Raw genomic sequence first — 23,749 nt, forward strand, 5'->3', positions numbered from 1 at the left:
TGGGCAGGGACACCTCCCACTAAACTAAATGGGAAAATCCTCCATCAAGCAAATTGTTTTTAATATCTGTATAAACACACCTTCTTAAAATCAAATTCCAGATACCAATGATCTCTGTCTGTTTACTTTAACTACATAGTTAATATTTCAAAGTTCTCTGACTTAACAGGCATCATCTGGGCATCTAATTGCCGGCTTCTGGCTACCCTAGAGCTATGGACACTATGTGGTATCTGGAACTCCTATGGATGTCACAAAAGCAAGGCAGAGCTACCCTGCTGCTACCAGACTTAACACACACTGATTTAATCGGCACATGCTCAGAATCATAGAATAGCTAGGGTTGGAAAGGACCTTTGGATCATCCAGTTCCAACCCCCCTACCATGGGCAGGGACATCTCACACTAAACCATGTCACCCAAGGCTCTGTCCAGCCTGGCTTTGAACACTGCCAGGGATGGAGCATTTACCACTTCTTCAGGCAACCTGTTCAGTGTCTCAGCACCCTCACAGTAAAGAACTTTTTCCGTATATATAATCTGAATTTCCCCTGTTGAAGTTTAAACCCTTACCCTTTGTCCTATCACTACAGTCCCTCTTCAGCATCCTACAGAGCTAAAACGTTTCTTCCAATGAAATGAGGAGCTAAGCTGACTCTTCTGAACATGATCCCTGGTGAGTTGTACACAGGTGTTGGCCCAGCTTTGGGAAAGCTCTGATGAGGAGGAGAGTGGGAGGTCCATCACTTCCACAAACCCATCTTCCTCCATCTTTGCTCTTCTCTTTATCCTCAATCTGATATGTAGTAAGAGGGAAGGAAGTGTGGGAGACTAGTCAAAGTGTAGATCCGAAGTGTTTGCTGAGAACATTTGACTTGGAGCTCTATCTGAGGTGAGATCAAGGCAGTGTGGGTGAACAGAACAAGGGTTACAAGCTGTTTGTATCTGTTTGGATGCCAGCAGTTATTCAATAGCCTGTACTACAAAGGTCAGGCCAGGTGATCACAACAGGCTGTGAGTCTGTATCAAACACAGGGCTAGTCAGCCTAGGCAGAGCTGTCTGGAAGGTGTTGCCTAAAGGTAGGATCAAAACCAAAGTCCTGAAAGACTTCTTTTCCTCAATCGGGCATGGCAGAGCAGGCACAGGTTGCAGGGGTGTGTGTGAGGGTAGAAAGATGTTGTTAAGCCCCTGTGAGAAGGTAGCCTGTTTCCTGAAGGCTGCACAAGTCCCCACCAGCATCACTGGTGGTGCAGAAGCACCAGCGGCTGAGCAGGTAAAAGGTGGGTGGGCCATTCAGGCCAGACACTAGCTAAAGGCTCCATCATGCTCAGAACCACAAAACTAACCTGAAATGCTAAGACATGTGAAAAGGAACAGCAGATAACGAGGGCTGAGCAGAGGGTTATAGTCATCTCCAAAGACTGTGTCCCCCACCCCCTGCAGACAGACCACCCATCCCTTTCCTTCCCAATCCTATTTTCTCTTAATGCAAGATAATTCCTAATAGCTTTTGCTATGGACATAACAATGTGTTGTCTTCCCCCCCCCCTTTTTTTTTCTGGTTGGGACATCAATAAGGACCCTTCTGCATTTAGACATGAAGGAAGAGAAGGAAAACAGTCTTGTTTTCAATAAGACAGGGTCTCTTCCTCCATTGCTCAACTGCCCATTTGCACAAGGCTTTCTGGCCCCATAGTAGACTGTTTCCCTGGAGAGTGCCGCCGACAAGGGGAGGCGAGGCGGTGTTGGAAGGTAGCCTGAGGATAATAGGCGTTATAAAGAGGAATTTTTTTTCCTGCTGTTTTTGTTTGTTTTACCACAGAGGCTCAGAGGAGCTGGCCAAGAGCCTCACACAGCAGGTGCTGCCTGGGAATGTAAGGGGAGCAAAATTCCTACTAAATGGAAGCATTATTTGACACCACTGCCTTTCGCAATCTTTTTCTTTTGTTTCAGACAAACTCCAAGGCCTCCTGGGCTTTGTGGTCAAAGCTGAGTTGGAGTCTTCTGCAGGGGAGGAAAGGGAAGTAGTAAAGGGTGTCCCCAAACATGCCAAAGACTTGGGTGACAGAGACCAACCCTTCTGGAAACAATACTGCTGGGTTCCCACAGAAGTAGCAAGAGAGCCAAGAAAAAAATAAAAATCCCCTTTGGCTCCCCCACAGCAGTTTTATTTTTTTTCTTTTTTTTCTTTTTATTTAGTGAAGAAGAGGTTGAGCCTGCACACCCACACCGAAATGGTCTCACCATTTGGAGACCTCTGAGCCTGGATCCACAGGAGCAGATCGCAGCTTTGCCCAGCTTGGTTATTTCTCTCCTATGGCTGTTGCAAGACTGGGAAAGAGTAAGTGTGGTTGGGGGAAAGCAGGCTAACTCCTCCTTCAGCAGAGGTTTCCCCTGTGGCTCAATCCTTCAGCTCCTCTCATTTTCTTCTGTCACTCAGCTCCTCGCCTGTAAAACTGGTAGGAGCTATGTGGGGATCATATATTGACAGCATGGGATGTAGAACTATTTCATAAGTGATGGATCTGTAGGAATATCCAGAAAGAAGGAAATCAGGATTTTCCAGAAATGACAGGCTTTGCCACAGACTTTACATCCTTTTTTATTTTTTTCACAAGCACGCAAGCTGCCCCTGTCTGAATGCTTTCCTCCTACCAGCAAAGACTCAGTTTTCATAGCCTTGTGTTTGGATGCCCCGGTTGATGAAATTAACCTGCAGAAGGGCCTGGTGATAGTTTGTTTCCATAAGCCTATGAACATGCCATTAACTGGCTGTGCCTGCAGTATTCAGGTACATCTGTCTCATGATTGTCCTTGAGCAAAAGGACAGTGCTGTTTTCTCCATGCCTACTTGCTGGGGTCATGCTCACTGGTGGAGCCCTAGGGTGATCCTTCAAGGCTGGTGCTATTAATATTAATGATTTTCTTCTCCTTGCACACTCTAGTTCTTGGGAAGCCAACGGTCCCTCCTGCGCCAGCCTGGATGCTTTTATGCCACGTTCCTTAGCTACAATCACGTGCCTGCTCTCCAAAACAAGTACAAAGCATGACTCCCAGTTAAATGGATGACATGGTTCTTCAGGCCCAGAGGTAAAATCTAGGAGCAGAAACATGACATCGTGTACTGCAAAAGATAGAGAAATATCAATGTGAGACAATAATAATCTGATTCTTCCAAGCACTTCCACTGCTCTTTATTAAGTACACTAAAAATAATGAAAGCCAATGACATTTGGATGGAGGGCAGAAAGTCATAGAGTTCAGAAAATGAAACTGAAATTGAAATGAGCCTTTTTCAGAAGGCCGTTCATGTAGCATTGAAATTTCTGCCCACTCAGAAAGTAGAAGGAAGGATAATACTGAAAAAAAAACACCAACTTTAAAGCTTCTGGTGTAAACTGGCACGGGTGAAAAAAGTCTGCACTTGACAAACTGCAAGAATGATCAAGCCCTTCAGGATCAGGAGTCCTGGTGAACGGTATACCTACTGAAAAACAGCAAGGTTGCAGAGTAAGATTGCACAACTAATTTCAAAGCTGCCAAATATGACCTGGTGGTATGAGAGACAGGTTTATCCCCATCTCCATGTCAAAAGGGGATGGAGAGAGAGTAATAATGTGCAACACATCTGTCCAGGGAGATGGGTGAGGTGTTCAAAAGCCCTTTGGCAAGGCTGGACATGGCTGTTGTTTCAGCAAAAAACATTAGTTTGGTTCTTGCATCAGCAAGCTCAATTTCTGTTCATTCTTCTAAATGAAGGCATTTTGAAAAATATTTTTCAAATATTCCAAATAAGTATTCTCTGTATTAAGTAAGAACAAATAATAGTGCTAGCAACACTGCAAATTTATTTTTTTTTTAATAGCCAAAGCTGCAGTAGAGTCACAAACACTTATGATACATCAGCATTTTATCCAGATGTCAGGCAAATAAAAACAAACTCCAGAGTTTGAAAAATGTAGCTTGCCAGGCAATGCTGCTTAGTTACAAAGCAGAGAAAGGTGCAAAACAGACAGCTAGATGTGAAGCCAAACAAATGCAGATTAGAAACAAAGCATGTTTTTTAATTCATGTGAGCTTCAAAATCAAGGTGGTGAATCTCCAACTTCTGATGTGTTCGCATTCTCATATCTTGTTGTGTCCGGAGCTGGATGCTTTTCTGGAAGATGCAGCAAAGCTACTGGGCTCAGTACTGGGCTAATTGGCTGCAACTGAATGGCTTTGAAATATAGGAAGTCATACCAGATGTTCTCATAGTTCCTTCTGGCCTTAAACCCTGTGAATCTATGAATGAGTTTCTGAATCTGTGAAATCCCAAGTCCTAAGAATACAAACATATGAGTAGAGTTATATTTCTGGCCTCCAGATCAGAAGAAAGATATTGAATGTGCATTGTTGCGATAAATCAAAGAAGCAGCTAAATTGGAGCTGTAATAAAAGTCAACTGCAGATCTTTGTGCAAAAATTGGTCATATGTCATATGAGGACAAGGTTCAGAGAAGCTATTTCTCAACATCCAAAATGATTGCTTTTTGGAGAAGCCCTTTCCAAACACTGTGGTGGAGATCCTCCTCCAGACTTGGACCTCGATGCCATACAGGAGCTCATTTGACAAGTGATGATCAATGTGGCACTGAACACTGTTGACCACAGTGTAATTGAGGTGGGCATCCCTGCCATGAAAACCATCAGTGAGACATTCAAGTCCAGAGAAAGGGCATTTGTTTTGTTGGACTTCCTTAAGGGGAAGCTTGTCAAAACTTAGTAAATTGAAAGGAAAAGTCAGCAAGAGAGCTACTCAGCCATGGTTGAAGCACAATCACACCAAGCACATATCCACCCACTTCCCTCGTCTGAAAAAAGAAGAGCAGCAAGAACAGCAACAATAACATTAAAAAAACAACAACTAAACCACCAAACAAAAGAACTGTGATACTTCTGAATGTTTTAATAGCACTTTTTAATTTCATTTGTTTGGGGAGGAAATCTTCTATATGCCCCATAACTGGACTCAGGCGACCAAGGTTTGAGTCTCACCACTGAAATACTTTCTTGCCAAGCTCTGAGCATCTGTTTCCTGTCCTTTACCATCTCTCTCAGCTACGTCTTTGGCTGGAGAAAGGATAGGAGCAGGTGGAAGCCAGCTGGGACCTAGTGTGCCTCATCAGCACAACTTGGGGTGATTCCTAAGATGGATGGTTGGCAACCATGATGGAAATCTCCCTTCTCCATGCATGAGGATGGGCATGTTTATATGGCTGCTTTAAAGAAAACCTTCAAGAAATGAAGATCTCACTTGAAGGAAACTCTCAGAGAAAAAGCATGTGCTACCAAAATTCTCTAGTGAAGCACCTTTATTATATAATACCAGACTACATGTGTCGTGCAAAGTACTGTATGTCATTTTCAGAGGGCCCGTTGATACTCTAAAGTCACCACCAATGTCACGCAACACTGGATGAAGCCACAAGGATGGCAGTATCACCAAGAAGTACATAATGCCAATGACAGTGGAACTAATGTGGAAGCGATTATCCTTACATTATTCAACACTTCCAATTGCTCTCTGGTTTAAGTGGCTATATGATGTAATAATATATAAATACTGTAATGAAGGGTTTATATATAGCCACCCTCAGTGTTACCAGTGAAAGTATTAATGCATTTTTCCCACACTATGTTCATTGACTGCAGCAGAGCAACCAATTTTCAGGGACTGTCTCAAAAGAGTGTTTAAGCCATTCCTCAGTCACAGGAACGGGTGAATGTCTAATGCAGCAGGGAAAGTAATAAGTTTTAAATATGGGGATTAAAAAAAAAGCAAAGGCAAAAAAATAAAGGTGAAGAGAGAACATGACTCAAATGGAAAAATGTTAAAAAGTCTCTAAAGGTGGCAACTACTTTCCAGCCTGGGGACCAAAGGACTCCCTGGAGCAGTAGAAGCTTGCACCCAGCTCTGATTTGAGACACGAGCATTGAGGGAGAAGTGATCAGACCTCGGGGCTGTGCCAAAAACAGGACCAAAAGCAGCTTCAGGTCTCAGAAATCGGGAGTGAAGCCATTCACACCACCAGTCACACTCAATTTCTAACAGTGTTTGCCTTAACTGATCTGGTGTTCCTGCCTGATCCTCCATGTAGCTTTCCAAAGCACCCTGGAGGCACCAATAGCTTCCAGATGTTTCTCCTCCCTAAGGGTATTATGGAGAGGAAAATGGCAGTTCTTGAATGGTTGAAGATGCAGGCTTTCAGAAGGACTATGTGGCATTTGCAAAGACACTGCAACACTCCCATTCCTACGCTCCATCTGTAAAGAGAGTTCCCTTTCACTCTGAACACAGTGAAAATAGGAAAAGGCAAAAAGAAAAATACTCCCTTTTCCCTTGTGGGAGAAAAGTGTGATTTCATCATTGTGAAGTGTGGGTTTCTTGGGTGCACAGGAGAAGCTACAATTACCTGGAAAGACAAAGCGGTGGAGATGGGATTTCTGGCTTTCTGGTCCACCTTCCTGCTGTGCTGCACTAGGTCCTGCCCCACTCCTGATCCTCTCATGTCCCACAGCTTTATGCTGGTCCAGGAAGAGCCGCTTTACAGAAATTTACCTGCTACCTTCATTTCCCCTACTTGGCAATGAGCTTTCCTTGCCTTTAAATCTACTAATTTATGTGACACATAATTCCTTACAGAGTGCAAAATGTCTTTCCAGTTATGGCTTTTTGAGCGGTAAAGACATGGCAAGATTTGTAGAGAAAATGTCAAAAATTCTCTAACCAGTTTAGGACTTTCCCATTCATCTTTCTGACAATATGCCACTCTGAGAGCATGAAAATCATGTGTATCCGTGTGGGCTTTCAGTGTGAAGCAGAGCAAGAACTGGGGCATCGGCTTTTCGTGCAAGAGTGACAGCAGGAGGGGATGTAGCTTCCTCCACCGCATTGGCATGCTGCCTGCAAGTGCAAGAAACTGCCTTTTTTCCCTGTTTCACAACAAACAGAGCTGTGCTGTAAACAGCATTCATCACAGAGGGAGTTTCACTGCGAACTGGATGAATGCTAGAAAAATACTATTTACAAGTCCTCCCTCAAATAAAAACCATGTGTTTATTTTGGCACTGACTGTGATTTTCCTAGTGATTGCTTCTGGCAAGTGATCAGGCAGGTACAACAGCACTTGCTGAAATATTCAGAGGATCGGGGCCTGTTGCAGCTACTTGTGTAAATACAGATCATTGAGCAAACACTTGTGCAAATCTGTGTTCACACAAGTCTGTATAGAGAGGGGTTTGCATAACTGGTTTTGAGAGCTGCTTGTGGGTTTGGGACTCCTGGAGTCAAAGCGGAGAAGCTCTGCAATGTGACGGAGGTAAACAGGGACACACGCATAAACTCACCAAGGAGAGTGCAAATGAAAAAAAATAGGGCATATAACAAATAGTTGAACTGCAGTCAGGCTGCAGAGTTTACAAGCAACCCAGAGACTGAGAAATGGCCAGAGAAACCATTCACGTAAGAACAGCGTGTCAGACACATCTGTGAAGTTCCTGCAGCCTTTGCAAACAGAGGCCTGAGTTCAACAGGATTTACTTGGAGCAGTTCATACAATTACAATTAGGCAAGCGTGTAAATATCTTACTGGAACAGGGCCAGAAGACAGGACTACAGTTGCATGGTTAATTGAGTTTGGCAAGTAGTCGTCCAGCTATATTTCCTCCAGGATCAACGCATGGAGCAGATTGATTGGTACTGGAAGAATTAAGTATGGGAATTGCAGGAAAAGAGCAATGGGAGAGCTGACTGAGCTGGCTAGCAGAGATGGGCAGAGGGGCTGATGTTCAGTCCCCTTAGAGCAGGGACCCAAGGCAGGTGTCACTTTGCACAAACATGTCTCCTGATGCTGTTGGAGACTTAACTGTATGCTGGCTGTAACTGATGTGTCCGCATGTGAAAGCAATTGCGATGGCTGGAAAGGCTTGGGTTCTGTCTTGTTTGTGTTGTTCATTTCCTACAAATGCAATTACCAAGGGATAAATTAAATTAGGTTGTAACATTATTTTGAACATCTTTTTTGGTTTGCTTTATTTCAGATTTTCTGAGAGGCCAGTGTTTACTGTTAAAAGTACAACTTGGCAGATGTACAATCAGGAGTGAGCAACACGTACCACAAACAAAACCATTAAGACCATTTAGAAAATCTTTCCAAAAGACAATCAAGTGTTAGGGACTAATTTCCCACATGGTTATCACAATTTTATGTCAACGTTAACACCACTGAGTTCAGCTGAGCCCTACAGGCACAAAGCTTGTGTGATGGGTTGGAAAACTGTCCCAGTTTAGCATTATGTATACCGTATTATTTAAAAGACAAAGAAGCAAGTCCCAAGAGTGTGCAAGTACCCTGAAATCTCTGAACTCAGCCATTTTCCCACTGAAATCAAAGCCAGACCATCTGTGTACTGGGAGGGGCTAGAATCAGGTGTCCCTTAACTGCCCCTTGGAAGGCATGGCCACCAACACTGCACTTTTTGGGCTTGATGTGACAGGATGGATGCTCCAGAGAATGGAGAGAAGAAATCCCCTCTCAACCACCAATACCTTCTTATTTCTGATTACTTCATGTTTCTCCATTTTTAGAACAATATTTCAATTATTCCTGGCAGAGTAGGAACTATTTTAAAAGCTTCTTAAATCAGCCAGTTCAATTTTTTGTTCTTGTCTATATGTGTATGGATAGAGAGACGTGTATATCCAAAAAAAAAAGATGGGAGGTGGTTTTTACCTGGTTGATCACTGCAGGTGGGGGTGGGTGTGTGTGGGGGGGGGTGTGTGTGTTCATTTTTAGGTCTTTTGTAACAGCAATTATACTAGACACGCTGGGCTGGCCACTGGGATGAGTAAAACAGTTTGGGAGAGGAAAAGGTTTGTGAATATTTCAGGGTAATTACTCGCAGTTAGTTCCAGAACCAGAAGAAAAAAAAAAAAAAATAAATGAAAAAACACAAACAAAAAAAGGCAATGAAAAAGAGAGAACAGCTTTTGCCTGTTACTGATTTCCTTTTTGGTTTCAGGGGCCATTGTTTGTTTTAATGACAGGAAAAGAGAGCTGTCAGAAGACATTTGCATAGTGCAAATAGGGTCACAAATCAGAGGGACTGCATAGATCATTTAGCAGCAAGCCAGCAGCCATTGGTGTGCAACTGCAAGAACAAGATTGTTTTCTGGAATATGGGGAAAAGCTGATAGTTTTTCCACATGCAACTGAGTGCTAGAGTAAATTTGGGGGAAAAAAGCTTCCTTCTTGCAGTGGGGTCTGCTGGGCTCTAGTGAAGGTGTAGCTGTTTGTTTATTTTCCTAGCTGCATGCTTAAGACGCGTTCTTTGAAAATGTAGCTGATGGGTCTGTTTGTATGGACTGCACTGCTGGTGACTTAGACCAGGGGTTTGTGTTCATTTGGGAAAAGAGAAAGAATCCTGGCCATCAGAAATGTTTACTATATCAGGAAATGAATTCACTACTTGAGGGTTCCAGTGGATATAAAACAAAAATTAAAACAAGAGCCTTGTATAAACCCACTTTGTATTGTCTCCTCCATAAACAGCCCCATACGTGACAAAGCTCAGAGTGAGTGAGAGAGGTAGTTTTATTGGGGCATGTGGAGGGGAGTTAATTGCTGTTGTGTTTTGATTTTTTTTTTGCATATGTTGGTGAGTTTGAAGCAAAATCTGGTCTCTTCTTCCTCCCGTTCCAGGGAGAGCTGAGCCTTTGCTGAGAAATAACACTAGGCAAAATGACTTCAAGCTGTCACCATTACACAACCTAAACTTTATTTCTTCATTAATGCATTACAGAGCAAAAAAACAATGAGAGCATTCCTCTGGAATGTGTGTTTACCGAGCACAAAATGATATGTTTACTGAAATAGCAGTTGCTGCCGGGTTACCCAGTGGGAGAGAGCTTTCTCTTTCCGCAGCAGTACGAGATCCCGATGCTGCTCTGCTCTATAGCCCTTGGTGCCTGTGATTTTTCCCCCTCCACCCCATTCCCTGTGCAAGGCAGAGGGGGTCCTGAGGGGAGAAGCAGTTATAGTGCAACCCAAGCTGAGGTTCAGCATCATCCAGCAGCACCTTTCCGGTGCCTCTGGCACATCCTGGAGAAAAGGAGAAAAAGGAGGGAGATTTCGAGACATCCCTTCCTGGAAGAAGCATGAGTCAGAGGAGAAGGGGCTAAGCCCGGAATTTTGGGGTGGGTGGCAGCCCACCTCCTGTCGTGGGAGCACGAGATATACTCGGGGTGGAGACAGGCACCAGTGGCCTGTGGGTGAAGGGTCCCTCTCCAGAGAGCGGGCAGACACAGTGGCTGGGGCCTGGCAGAGCTGCTCCTGGGTACAGCTGCTCTGAGGGAATGCACTGCAGGAGGAAGGGTCAGAGGGCACGCAATGTCCTTTGTGGTCACAGTAATGAAAACATCATTCCTGATGTTTGGGATGTGATGGGCACATTGCAAATGCCTCAAACAAAAACAGCCAGGGGAGGGAAGAAAGGGAGTCAGATAGACAAAGGAAAATAAAAACCATGATGGAGTTTTTCTGCTTTATCCCAAGTGTCAAAGCAAACTACATGTGTACACATGCAGGTGCACACAGACACACACCCTCCTATGCACACAGTCTCATCAATTTAAAGGTGACTGGGTATTTTTTCCTCTTTATTCCACCAAGATTCAGACAACAAAACCAATAATTAAGCTTTTGCTCAGTACAACTGCCAAGCAGACATTAGGTTGGCTGCAGCTCTGTTTCGTGTGGATATAGCTCTCCAGTGATTCATAACCAGCCCAATCGGAACAGGGTTCATCAGTGCCCCAACCAGCAAAAACACAACTACACTGTTTTCTCTTCATTCCCTTCTCCTTTAAAGAGAAATATACACACATGTGTGTGGAGGAAAAACAAAAGCAGAGAATGCTTTCTAACCTGGTACAGCATATTACACTAATTAAGGGATGCTGTTATTCATGCATCATTCATGACCCTGCCAAAACTGGGAACAAACAGTCCCTACAATCTGGGTAGGACTGTCTGAGCTGAGCTTCACAGAGTTTTCTGATCTGTAAAGCCCAAATAGGAAACATTCTTTGCCACTGGTAACTCCCTGTGGTTGGCAGTATCCTGTGGGATATGTATACTGAGTATACGGGGCAGTATACTTGCCCTGTTCTGCTTCTTTGTGATCACACATTGATGTTCTTGTCCAGCAGTGACCGCAGGGCGCGTGAAAGGACCCACACCATGTCATGTGCTGTCATCTTTATGCTGGGTTGCAGTAAAGACCTTGGAGGCTCTGTGCTGAGTCAGTGCCTGCCATGGTGGGAATGTCCCTGGAAGCCTGGAGGAAGTTGCACCTGAGCATCACCTTCACCCTGAATGTAAAAGCATCTCCTTGCTGAGATGCCCTTTGTCCTGGTGCTGCAGTGGTGTGGACTTTTTGCTGTCCCATATGACACCATGGGGACATGGAGGCACTGCTGCCCAGAGAGACAGAGGTATTGTCCCTCCCAGTCCTTCTTGCTGAGGTGTGGAGGAGTACTGGGGAAGTCCTTTGAAATGTCTCCAGCCATGGCTGAGGAAACTAGGGAAGCATGCTATTTGTGTACATGCCATGTATGCGTCTCAGCACCGTGTTGAGAAGGATTGACAGGAGCTGCAGAAAGGCTGAGTAAAATTTTCCAAAATACCTTAATGATGTAGAAGCCTCCTGTCCTATTTTTAAAATATGACTGGAGCACGTGAGGCCCAGAGCTTTAACGGTACCTCTGCAAATAGATCCTTTAGAGCCAGGCACCTAGAAGAGCTGAGCACCTCCATCCCACTGCCCTGGTGATCCATCCTCCCTGCTGGTCTGGGGTCCCCTCTGCTCTCAGTCATGTCAGTTCTGCCAGATATCAAACAGGTTGCCTCTTCTGCAAGTCCAGCAGGGAACTGCATAGACCGCTGTCAAATATCTGTTCCCCCAGCAGACATCCCCTCTTTACCCTTTCACCAGTTCCACCAGAGCTGCTTCATACTTGGCTTTTGCTCCCAGCCATGCTGCCGCTGGTTTTCCCTCCTTCCTTTCTTTGCTGATCCAGAAGTCTCTTCTGAGTAGTAACTCCTCCCCAGCACAGCCAGCTTCCAGCGGGACATCCCCAACCCTCCCAGCTGCTGTACGCAGGCATGTTGCTCTAAGCAGACCAGAATGGGTGGCAAGGTGACTTTAGTGGTGTCTTTTCTTGCTGGCCAGCAGGCTCTGCTAGCTCCAGCCTGGCTGTCTAGGCCCAAAATATCTCAGGCTCCTTCCGCAGCAATGAAATGTCGCCTATTTATTGCTGCTGATTATTGCTAATGACAAAGGCAGGTGGCTGGGGCAGGCAAGAGGAGAACAGCAAGGCTCAGAGAGATTGGAGAAGATAAAAAGGTCAAAAAGCAATTACTTCAGCTGCCAGCTTTCTGCAACTTTGGAAGCAGAGCATTGTTTACGTTAGATGTAGCAAGCACAGGTTTCAACTGCAACAGCACACTCTTCCCACTCTGTGTTTTTGCAAAACTTTCTGCCTATTTGTAGCACCTCTTGCTGTATTGCTCACACCAGCCCTTGCTCAAGAAAGATACTGGAGCCATACATCGGAGCCGTATGTTTCATCAGCACAAGTGAGGCTTGAGCAGAAGCTATTGCCAGAGGCAGAAATACTCTCATGGATGCAGCCAGTAGAATAGGTGGAAATTTTCCAAATTTCTTTTTGCAGAGGGAACATTTTTCCCCATGAAGAATGTGAAAGCAATAAAGAGAAGGCTTAATAATGACTTTTATGACATGTCCTTTTCCATGTCTAACTTCTTATAATTGTCTTCTCTGTCTTATGATGCCCTTGTGGAGGCCTGACTCTCTTGCTGATGTCAAGGCAGGGATAATGAGGAAAGAAATATTGTCACTCAAGCTGTGATGCTGAAAGCACCTTCTTGTCAGCGCTCTGATACAAATAACCATATAGATACCAGGACATGCTCCTGAAGTTTCTGTGGTTGCGCAAGAGCCCTTCTTGCCTCTCAGCTGCTGTGTCGGTGCAGTGCTCTTGACTTTCCTATGTCTCTCCCAAGAAAATCCTTCCCCTGTGGACCAGAAAATGGCACTGAGGGTGCTGCTTTGTAATGGTGCTGTGGTTGGTGAGCACAGAATGAGAGGCAGGTACGAGAAGACAAGGGTTTGTAAAACACCAGTGAGAGGCAGGCTGGGTGCTGGGAGGGAGCACAAGCACCATTGGGCTGAAGTGACCCCCATGCTGCATGCGCTTTGTGAGAGGAAACACTAAACTACCCAATACTGCAGCAGGATCCCTAATGTGGTAGGGGAAGAAACCTGTTAATAGCAGGATGTCAGCATAATGCAGCAAGCAGCCCAGGAGCTCGTAGTGATGCAAGCATCTACAGCATGAACAGGTCCAGAAGAAGGATGAACTTCTGAATGCCCTCCAAACACCAGCCCTACAGTACAAATTCACCTAACTTTTAAATGCCAGGATGTCTAATTTGCTTTTCTTTGAAGTTGTAAGATGATGGAAGAGCGTCGGTGATATGTGAGCTTGTCTTTGCAGCCAGTCACCTGCTGAACCCAAGCGACACATCCTTTGCATACAACAGTTACATCCCTGCCAGTGTGTTGCAGTGCCATCCCCCACACCAGGGAGCTGTGGCCAAGGGGAAGCCATGACAGCTTAGATGAATGCCTTTGATAAATGGCCACCCTCCCACTTCCCTGCTGCATGGACCAGATAGCTGCAAGCCAAGGCCATTACTCAGCGTATCATCAGGTGTGTAGCTGTGTCCTGTGCACTCCAAATTGGCAGGGAGATGACTATTGGAAGGAAGCTGAAGCCAAAAGGGCTGTGGCATCTGGCCAAATCCACTGTCGATTTTAAAACTGATTCCGCTGCTCCTCCTGTGGAGCAAAACAACCATATTTTTCATTTTGCAAAGGACAAAGCTCAACAGGACTTGATGGAGTTTTTTCTTTTTTTGGCTTTTTTTTTTTTTTTTTTAATTGCGTTTGCTAGGAATTATTCTACATTATTCTTCTTGCTGTCAGGAAACAGGCTGACTCCCCTCCCAAGTGGCGAAGTTTGGCTCCTGAGCAATCAAGCTGCATAGGGCTTTTTGGTCACTGGTGAGGCTACTGTCTTACATGGTGGCCCATGAACATTCTTCAAACACTTGGCATTGAAGAGCTTTGCAGTCTGCCTCTGCAAGCTCCCCTGTCAATGGCCGGTAAGTGGGTAGCACACAGAATCATAGAATAATTAGGGTTGGAAAGGACCCCAAGATCATCTAGTTCCAAACCCCCTGCCGTGGGCAGGGACACCTTACGCTAAGTCATATCACCCAAGGCCTCGTCCAAACTGGTCTTGAACACTGCCAGGGATGGAGCATTCACAGCTTCCCTGGGCAACGCATTCCAGTGCCTCACCACCCTAACAGGAAAAAATTTCCTCTGTATATCCAATCTAAACTTCCCCTGTTTAAGTTTTAACCTGTTACCCCTTGTCCTATCACTACAGTCCCTGATGAAGAGTCCCTCCCCAGCATTCCTATAGGCCCCCTTCAGATACTGGAAGGCTGCTATGAGGTCTCCACGCAGCCTTCTCTTCTCCAGGCTGAACAGCCCCAACTTTCTCAGCCTATCTTCATACAGGAGGTGCTCCAGTCCCCTGATCATCCTCATGGGCCTCCTCTGGGCTTGTTCCAACAGTTCCATGTCCTTTTTATGTTGAGGACACCAGAACTGCACACAATACTCCAAGTGAGGTCTGACGAGAGCAGAGTAGAGGGGCAGGATCACCTCCTTCGACCTGCTGGTCACGCTCCTTTTGATGCAGCCCAGGATACGGTTGGCTTTCTGGGCTGCAAGTGCACACTGCCTGCTCATGTTCATTTTCTCATCAACCAACACCCCCAAGTCCTTCTCTGCAGGGCTGCTCTGAATCTCTTCTCTGCCCAACCTATAGCTATGCCTGGGATTGCTCCAACTCAGGTGTAGGACCTTGCACTTGGCATGGTTAAACTTCATGAGGTTGGCATCAGCTCACCTCACAAGTGTGTCAAGGTCCCTCTGGATGGCATTTCTTCCCTCCAGCATATCAACCGAACCACACAACTTGGTGTCATCGGCAAACTTGCTGAGGGCGCACTCAATCCCACTGTCCATGTCAGCGACAAAGATGTTAAACAAGACTGGTCCCAACACCGATCCCTGAGGGACACCACTTGTTACTGGTGTCCAACTGGACATTGAACCATTGACCACAACTCTGTGTGCGGCCATCCAGCCAGTTCTTTATCCACTGAGTGGTCCATCCATCAAATTGATGTCTCTCCAATTTAGAGACAAGGATGTTGTGTGGGACAGTGTCGAACACTTCGCACAAGTCCAGGTAGATGACATCAACTGCTCTACCCTTGTCCATCAGCTCTGTAGTCCCATCATAGAAGGCCACCAAATTGGTCAGGCAGGATTTCCCCTTAGTGAAGCCATGCTGGCTGTCACCAAGAACCTTGTTGATTTTCATGGGCTTTAGCATGCCTTCCAGGAGAATCTACTCCAAGATTTTGCCAGGCACAGAGGTGAGACTGACTGGTCTGTAGTTCCCCGGGTCATCCATTTTCGCCTTCTTGAAAATGTGGGTTATATTTCCCTTTTTCCAGTCATCGGGAACTTCACCTGACTGCAATGATTTCTCAAATATGATGGCAAGAGGCTTCGCAACTTCATTCGCCAGCTCACTCAGGACCTGCTGATGGATTTCATCGGGTCCAATGGACCTGTGCATGTTCAGGTTTTTAAGATGGTCTTGAACCAGATCCTCTCCTACAGTGGGCCCAGGGTCTTCATTCTCACAGTCCCTGCATCTGCCTTCCAAGACTTGGGTGGTTTGGTCAGAGCCTTTGCCAGTGAAGACCAAGGCAAAGAAGTCATTCAGACCCTCAGCCTTCTCCAAATCCTGTGTAGCTAGTTCTCCCAAGAGCTTCCTGAGGGGACATACATTCTCCCTTGTCTGTTTTTTATTTGGTATGTACTTGTAGAATCCCTTCCTGTTATCTTTAATACCTCTAGCTAAGTTTAATTCTAACTGGGCCTTAGCTTTCCTAACCTGGTCCCTAGTTTCCCGGACAACATCCCTGTACTTTTCCCATGCCACCCATCCTTTCTTCCACCTTTTATAAGCCTCTTTTTTCATTTGAATTTTCCTCAGCAGCTCCTTATCCATCCAAGGAGGTCTCCTGGCCCTCCTGTTGCACTTCCTTCTAGTTGGGATGCAACACTCTTGAGCTTGTAGCAGGTGATCCTTGAATATCAACCAAGAGTCTTGGGCCCCCCTGCCCTCTAGGGCTGTATCCCATGGAACCTTACTAAGCAGGTTCTTGAAGAGGCCAAAGTCTGCTCTTTTGAAGTCCTGGGCAGTGAGCTTGCTGCACGCTCTTCTCACTGTCCTGAGGATCTCAAATTCAAGCATCTCGTGATCACTTCATCCAAAGCTGCCCTGGAGCGTCACATTTCCAAGGAGCCCTTCCCTGTTGGTGAGCACGAGGTCAAGCACGGCACCTCTCCTTGTCGGCTCCTCTATTACTTGCAGAAGGAAGTTGTCTTCCACACAATCAAGGAACCTCCTGGATTGCTTGTGCCGGGCCAGACCGTCCTTCCAACAGATGTCAGGGTGGTTGAATTCACCCATGAGAACAAGGGCCTGTGAGAGTGTGGCTTTTCCTATCTGTCTATGGAGTGCTTCATCCGCAGGTTCTCCTTGATCTGGCGGTCTGTAACAGATCCCCACAGTAATGTCTCCCATAGCTATATTCCCTTTAACCCTGACCCCCAAACTCTCTGTGGACTGCTCACCTGTCCCCAGACAGAGTTCCATACTCTCCAGCCTATCCCTAAGATAAAGGGCAACTGCACCTCCCCGCCTGCCAGGCCTGTCTTTCCTAAAGAGCCTGTAACCTTCCATTCCAACATTCCAGTCATAGGAGCCATCCCACCATGTTTCTGTGGTGCAGAATGATCATACCCCCATAGACGTGCACACGTCTCTAATTCCTCTTGTTTGTTCCCCATGCTACGGGCATTTGTACAGAGGCATCTGAGCCAAGCTATGAATGAAGCCGGCTCATTGGCTGGAGCAGCTGGGATATCTCTACATTGCTCCAAGCATTTATTATAGGTTCTGGCAACTGACTGGATGTGTTGGAATGGAATGATGCCCCCCTCCCCCAACACATCTAGTTTAAAGCCTCCTTGACCAGTCTGGCAAGCCTCCTACCAAAACTGCTCTTTCCCTTCTTTATCAGACCAGCTCCACCAGCCCCCACTAGACCTGGCCTACAAGCTTGGGTCCCGTGTTCAAGACACCCAAACCCCTGACTATGACACCACCCTTTTAACCAGTTATTAACCTGGCCAATCCTCCTAGCTTTTTTTAGGTCCTCCCCTGTACCCTGGAGAATTGATGAAAAGACCACCTGAGCTCCAGAGCCCCTAACCACCTCTCCCAGGGCTCTGTAGTCCTTCTTTATGTTCCCCAGGCTACTACTATCTATATCCCTAGCACCCACATGTATCACCAGGAGTGGGTAATAGTCCGTGGGACTTACTAGAGCAGGCAGCCTCTCTGCCACATCCCTGATCCATGCCCCCGGTAGGCAACACACCTCCCTTGAGACGGGGTCTGGCCGGCAGATGAGTGCTTCTGTCCCTTTCAGTGTAGAGTCCCCTACTACTACGACCCGCCGCTTTTTCCTAGTAGCACCAGTAGAGATCTTTAGCAGTGCATCAGCCGGCTGTTTCTGGCTCGAGTGCGCTTCCTCATTAGCCCCCTGCAGGACAGTAAAGCGGGTCTGAGTGGGGACAACAGATTTAGGGGGAAGCCCCTCGCTTTTGGTTGTCCTTTTCCTTCTTTTTTTTGTTTTTTTTTTGGTCACTAATTCCCAGCTACCCGGGTTAACAGCCTCCTTCTGTCCTTCATGAGGTAGAGGTGAAGCTCGAGGCCCCTGCACAGTTTGGGCGTGGAGCAAGCATTCCTGCTTCCTCTCAACTTCCCTGACATCTCGCAGCCTATTAACAGCATCCCGCAGCTCAGCCCCTGCTGCAGGAGGACCTCCACCAGGGAGCACCGAGTGCAGCCCTGCCCATTGTGCACCCTCCCCTCACCAGACCAGTGCAGGCACTCTCCTCTCTACACCTCGAGCTCTGCCCTGCAGCCTCCCCTCTCATCGGCTCTGTCTGGGTGCCTACGCTGGCCACTGCCGGGGCAGAAAGAGCAGAGCTCCCGGACCGGGCCCTGATCATACGACGAGTGCTCACCACTGTGCTCACCACTGTGCTCACCTGCCCGCTCACCTGCCCGCGCGAACTCCCTCACCGCGCTCCTGGTCGCTCTCGCTCCCTGGGTCAGGTTTTCACCCAGCCAGGGCTGGTGCCGCTGCTCCTGGCTCCGCCCCGTGTGAGTCAGCTGCTCGCTCTCGTCAGCTGAGCTGCCGGCTCCTGGGCAGGTCCTGTCGAGGACTTGAGGCTCCCTCGGTGGCTCTCGTCGCTCTGAGCTGAGGCTCCTGGACGCTGAGCTCCCCCCGGCTCCGGTGTTGAAGGCGTCCTCTCTCTCGCTACTCACCTCAGCAGTTGACACCTCTTGGGCCTGAAGAGAGCAAAACCCTGCTACCATAAAATCTCTAATAAAGCTTCTGGTTTGGTTTGTACTTTATATGTGCCGCATTTCATCCCACGAGAGCGGCTCCAAGATGCTCAGGACATGTGCTGAATGGTCCGGGGTTGCTGGGGAAGGTCCCCTGCTCCCCAGCATCTGCCAGGGAGATCATCATGCCAGTCCTGCATACTGAGAAATACACAGTCCTGCAATGGGAAACTCGTAAATCTGTAACCTCCTTCTCTATTGCTTCAGTGGAAAGTACAGGAGGAAGCATCCCACAGTATGTTTTTTCTGGTGGGGCTGAGTGGCAGAAAAGGGTTGCGAGAAGGGATGGTAGCATGAACGGAGCAGGAATCGGCACTTTTCTTATGCCCCCTCCTCCCCCTTATCCATTGTGATTATGCACCTGACCCATCCACCTTCATCTATACTGAAAATATGGTGCTTGGCCAACCTCCAGCCATCCTCTTTCTGTGCTGGAGCAGGTCTCATTTGGAGGAAATTTCTCCTGCCATGGAGAAACCAGAGCAAGAAGCAGTTTCCAGGTGTTCATTCCATTATTCATTGTTATCCTCCCCTTGGGCCGCCCTGAACAATTTCCTTCCCATGCCCTCCATGTACATCCTTCAAATGGTTTTAGGATATGGCGCTGAAAAGTAAAATTTCAAAACACCAAAAACCCAAAGCATTGAAAACATTTAAATATCTTGCTCAGCTCTTTCCTCCCAGTACCATTGTCTTAGGAGGGCTGGCATGGGACCAGACTTCTTTCTTATTACCAATCTTAACTACTCCACTGGGCATCGAAAAATAAAGCCCTATAAAAGTCACTAATTAAATAAGTTCTCCCATCTGACCTAATACAAGCAACATGGGAGGTTGCATGTTTTTTATTTTTTTTAGGGGTTGTTTTTTTTTTTTCCTCTTCTCTTTTTCCCTCTCTTTTGTAGAGCCCACTTTTCTGATGGGGATTTGTTGTTTTTCTGGTAAGGGAGAGGGATTTCAAGGTCATGGAATGAATAAATGATGATAATGCGCGTCTGTGGGGGGAAGCGAGCACAGTGAGTGCATGGTGAGTGAGCGTGGCAGCAGCTGAGGTGCTAGCTCGGGGGTAACAGGGCTGGGGTTGTCCCTCCCCATGGCAGCTGTGTGGATGCTCAGCATCCCCGCTATTGTTTGCTAGGGCACCGCTCCTTGTTTTTAATGTTCATTTTTATTTTCTTCTCTCACAACCCAGGAGTGCATGAATATCTCGCCTGAATGTCCCCCACCCCAAGGCTCAGCAATGGGCCTTGTGGGGTGTGTGCATGCCCCAAAGCAAGCAAGACTGAAGATTAGTGGCTGGATTTCCTGTTATTCTTGGGAATTTCAGATGGATTTGTGTAGCTAAATATTCACCATGCTTGGCTGTGGTGGCTCCAGCACTGTGCTCCTGCTCTTTCTCCACTCTTCCTCCATGCTCCCTGGTCATGAGCCCACAGCTGAGGTGAGCTGGGTGGTCTCAGCCCACCGTGCCGCTGTCAGGGCTTCACAGGGTAATGTTCTTTTCTTTTCTCCTGACTCACTCACTAACAAGCTCACCTCTTGCAAGAGCATCCCGAGGTTTTCTAATAACAGGAAGCCTGCCCCAGGGTCCAGCTGCATGTGGGAAGAGGTCTGGCTGCTTCCAATTTCGAGAAACAGAAGTGTCATGAGTGGCTCCCATCTCAGCATGCTTACTCCCTGGTATCCTCCATGCTACCTCCAGCACTACTGTAATTTTTTTCACTTTCTACCTGAATAACCCAAGGGATTGCAACTGGGATTGACCACTGCAGAGACAGACATCTCAGGGGGGGAAGGCTGCAGCTCCTGCAAGGTGACAGGTAGGGGTAGGGATGATGAGCCCAGGGAGATGTGCATCTCCACTGTGGCTGCCCTGCTTCAGGTCACCAGAAGTCCCAAAGTTGGTGCTGCAGTGAAGTGGACACTCAAGTGTTTGAGCACACACCACCAGAGGATTTCCCATATCTCCCTCCCTTCTTTAATGCAGAACTATGGGCAGTGAAAGGTCATGCCCTTTAACAAAGTGAGGGATAGGATCTGCCCAGCTAGACAAGCTCTTTGGCTGCTCCTCCTGCCTCTTTTCACACCTGGAGAGCCAAGCAGTGCAGACCCCCAGGGATGTCTCACAACAGCCCTGATTTAGCTTATTCTAGGCCATGCTGAGAATTATTAGCTGCAGGAGTCCGTCTGTCTCCCTTCCTCATTGAGGCTAGTTTTTTTTTTTATTATTATTTTAGCTTGGTGCTTCATTTCCCTCCCTACCTGATCTATTTATCCCATAGTTTTTACTCTACAGCTAGAATAAATAAAGAGCATCTGAGAGGGGGCTACAGCTATCAGGGAGGACAGGGATTGGTGCACAGGGCTAGAAGAAGGTGACGGGAGCCTTGCCTGGTGCTGGGCACTTTCCTAATGCAAACTCACAGAGTATTATCCCTGGGGCCAGGACCATAAGGAAGCCATGTAGCATCCACACAGCTTTATTGCCATGGCTCTTGTGGTTGAGTGCCGCTGTTGGTTTCCAGCACAAGGCGCTGCCGGACAGTGCAACCTTTCTGCAAACCTGCACAACAGCAAAGCAACCTACAGCAGCTTCACGGAACCAGCAGGCTCATTGCTTAACCCATGGGAAGGTTTCACATGATTTCTCTGTGACTGGTCACTTCAAATCTTCCAGGAAATGCCCTCTGGCTATTAGTGTTACATGAATATTCCTGCATACTCATTTATTAATGAGAGGCCTGTGGAAATTACAAACCCTAAACAAATGCAGGAGACTGTTCATAGAACAATTAAATTTGCTCTGTACCAGCTTGCGGCCTGGAAAATCATCCCTGAATTGGGCTCATGTCAATCTAGTAATGAGACAAATATGCTGTGTGACTCAAATGGCAGGGTTCTCCTCTGGCTTTCTGAGCTGTGGTGAGTGCTTTTGGTTAGGGGCTGTGACCCTGCAAATTTCAATTCAGTTGATACTTCATGAAAATTGCATTATTTTTCTGTGCATCACCTATAATCTCAAAAGGCTCCCTGCCTCATGGATCTTGTGCTAAATATGTGGCAGAAAATATCAGAGATACCTGCACAGGCCTCTTATTAGGAGACAATTTCCAGAAATGAAGAACAAATAAGCTGCACACCAAAAGCCAGGATAAGAAGGGCATGAGCACAGCTGTGATGGAGTGAGCTTTTCTCCAAGCTTCGTAAAACACCCTGGCCAAAGAGTTAGCAGGACCTAACTGGCTTCTTACTCTGCAACTCAAGGAGGAAACACTTTGAATTTCTATGTTCTTTATATATTAAAAATATAAGACACATACACTGTCACTAATTTATTGCCTGAGCAAAATTTGATTAGGAGAGAAGCCAAGTCTTGAGTGCAGAAAGTGCAGAAAGAAACTGTCCTCCAGCAATAGAAATGATCGCTGAATATTTAATATGATGTAGAGCATCACAGCACACCTCAAATAGGAAGATTAGGAGACTTGGCTCTCCCTCTGGTGACTTTGTCTGGACCACTGAGCTCTCTTGTTGCCATCCTGCATTGCAAGCATCCTTTGCGATGCCTGTGTGCTCCTTCAGGCTACACAGTGGGGATGTCTTTCATTTTAATGTGGGTAAAGACTGACAGTAATTACAGGTGTTTGGGGGCTGCTCTGGGAAAAGCAGGAGATGAGTCACGTTGCTTCTTCAACCAAGAAAGGCTGTGGATAAAATATAATCATTTAGCCTTCTGCAGGTGTTTTCACTGGGAGGCATTGCGTGTCTCCTGCAACCTCTTGTGCTTTACAGTCAATGCAGTTCAAGCTAAAAATGTTTTTAGTAGGGAACTTGGCACTGGATGGGGTGGTAAGAATCAGGAGAGAGCTGCGGAGCTTGGGGTAAATACATGAACCATTTGTTACTGAGCAGTAAAGGAAACCTGCTTTTTCTGCAGGAAAATGCTGTCGGCTCATAATGGACGGCCAGGTTTAAGGCAACAGGGAAACAAAATGGATTGTAAATATATTATAGCTTAGCCTCCAACAACAAACCTACAGAAAGAGCTTTTGGTTGGTTGGTGCGTAGGGATTTTAAAAGGAAAAATAAGCAAGATCTGCTCTACAGAGAGGGTGCGAATGGGTCAAAGTACAACACAATCTTGTTGAAAGAAATTAATATAAAATACAGAATACAGGCATATTATCTGGCATTCACACATAGCTTAAATACAGTGCCTCAGTTCAGCTGTATATTTGCATCAGAATAAATCTATAATTGAAGGCTTGGTAAAAAAGACTAGTCTTTTTTTTTTTTCTATTTTTTGTAATATTTCAATGGAAATATCCCCATGTTCCTAGCTTGTTAGGGTGCAGTCATGGAGGGAATAACCCATTACATACTTCATTATTTTCCAGATAGCAGCGGAAATCTCCTAGGAATATTTGAAATGTGAAGGGTATTATAATATCTAAAATCAAGTGACATGAATTTTGATGATGTGTCAGCATTTACAACTGGTAATGCTAATGCTGATTTTTGGGGAGCCATTATTCAATTTGCACCTCAACAGCACGTATGGTGAGTATTCCCTTACAAGCAGGTGCTCTGATCATTTTATAAATAATACAACAAAATAAAGCATAGACCCCTATTTTTTTACCTTTCCTTATTTGCAAACCAAAGCTTCAAGATTACCCCTGATATTTTGTAACATCAGCCTCTGAGACACAGAAATGTTGAAGCAAATCCCCACATGTTCAGAACTGCAAGCAGTATTCAGTGAGATAAAATATTCTTTATGACAGTCTAAAAATCTGAATTACCCAGTCTAGTACATGCTGAAATCTACCATGGTGCGTTAAAGCTATGACAAACAACCTCTGACAAATAATTTGGTCATAATTCCTAGTTTAGCACGCGTCATGGCAAAACAGTGCAATTGGAAAGGGGTGCTGTTGGGCAGCAGCAGATGCTACTTTTTAGTGTCAGACTAAGTTTGATTT

The 23,749-nt window shown here is 46.2% G+C and overlaps 1 long non-coding RNA gene across 1 annotated transcript; it reads left to right on the forward strand.

Moving 5' to 3' along the window:
* Positions 1-611: 611 nt before the first annotated feature.
* On the forward strand, positions 612-23,745 carry LOC134158941 (uncharacterized). The gene is made up of 3 exons (XR_009962963.1): positions 612-2,342; positions 2,947-3,091; positions 22,702-23,745. It is a non-coding gene; the product is annotated as an uncharacterized LOC134158941 (long non-coding RNA).
* The last annotated feature ends 4 nt before the right edge of the window (positions 23,746-23,749 follow it).

Source organism: Pezoporus occidentalis, unplaced genomic scaffold (genome assembly GCF_034315485.1).
Source record: "Pezoporus occidentalis ecotype Australia unplaced genomic scaffold, CSIRO_AGI_Poc_V1 ctg137, whole genome shotgun sequence".
Classification (NCBI taxonomy): domain Eukaryota; kingdom Metazoa; phylum Chordata; class Aves; order Psittaciformes; family Psittacidae; genus Pezoporus; species Pezoporus occidentalis.